Below are 1554 nucleotides of genomic sequence, written 5' to 3' on the forward strand. Positions count from 1 at the left end.
GGACCTCTAGAAACTTCACTAATGTGGCAGGACTCTGAACTTTTATGGGGTTCTTCTTCTATTATCTGGCATGCATGTGTCTTATTATGGCATCTAGGGAACTTGGCGACATCCTGCTTACCATATCCAGTCAGTACAATGTTGTTGTTGTTAGGTGCCGTAGAGTTGGCTCCAACTCATAGCGACCCTGTGTATAACAGAACAAAACATTGTCCAGTCCTATACCTTTCTCACAATAGTAAGTGTGTTTGAGCCCATTGTTGCAGACATTGTTTCAATTCATCTTATTGAGGGTCTTCTTCTTTTTCAAATAATGGACTAGTATGAAGGTCTTCCTCTTTTGAAAGTAATGAGCCAATATGATTTTCTGTGGGATATGAAAGTAATAAAGGTCTTTCCACACCACATTTTCACAGAAAATAGAAGAGTTGACAGCCCTGAAGTAAGACAGGGTGTACTGTTGTCTCTGCCATGTGAATGCAAACTGTTTCTGATTGCCTTTCCTGATAAGAATGGAAAATAAAGCATTTTCTAGATCAGTGTTGTCTAGTAGAAATATAATACGTAATTATGTTATTTAAATTTTCCTAGTAGCTACATTTAAAATGTAAAAAGAAACAGAGTTGAAATTAGTTTTAATAATGTATTTTATTTAACCCAATATATCCAAAATATTATTTCAATATGTAATTAATGTAAAAAGTCATTAGTGAGAGATTTTATATTCTTTTTTCATATTAAGACTTCAAAATCCAGTGTATATTTTGCTCTTACAGCACATCTCAGTTTGGACTAATCATGTTTCAATTGCTCAATAGCTACACGTGGCTAATAGATACTATACAGGGCAGTGAAGTTCTAGATCAATGGTGCATACCAGGTGCCAAGGGCGTTACTGATTTGTTTTACTAAAGATAGTATATCAGGAACCAGAGCTGCAATTATCAACATCACTTGACCAAGTTTAGGATAAACTACAGTTATTCTCCAAGATCCATCCATTTGTCACAGGACAAATAGGCACATTAAATGAGGAAGAGACACCTCTGCATCTTTCAAGTCCTTGATGGAGGTCTTAATCTCTGAAATTCCCCTAGGGATGCAGAATTGGTTTTGGTGCACTTTTTTGGAAGGGGTAGGTAGTTCCAGGGTCTTCCACTGGGCCATTCTTACCAAAATAACCTTCACTTCACAGCTCAGGGAATCAATGCAGAGATTCTGCCAATTGCTAAATGTATTTATTCCCACTATATATCCTGAGACTGAGGAAATTACCACAAAATGAGTCCACAATCCCATTGGACTACTGAACGACCAACAGGGGCCACTACTCCATTTATTACCTTTACCTGACATCCATAAGTTCTCACTCTGATGGTGACCACAGTGGTGTTTGGGGTCTTTAGAGACTAGCCTGTGTTCAGAACCAGTTTCTAATAACCCTCAGAATGTTTGTGTATACCCTTTTCCCCCAGCACAAGCACCTTTGTAAATGGCTACAGATCCTTCTGGGGAAGACTTAGAGGAAGATTCACTGTGTACAGCTTAAGGCCA

Source organism: Trichechus manatus, unplaced genomic scaffold, assembly GCF_000243295.1.
Source record: "Trichechus manatus latirostris isolate Lorelei unplaced genomic scaffold, TriManLat1.0 scaffold00041, whole genome shotgun sequence".
In the NCBI taxonomy this organism is placed as follows: Eukaryota; Metazoa; Chordata; class Mammalia; order Sirenia; family Trichechidae; genus Trichechus; species Trichechus manatus.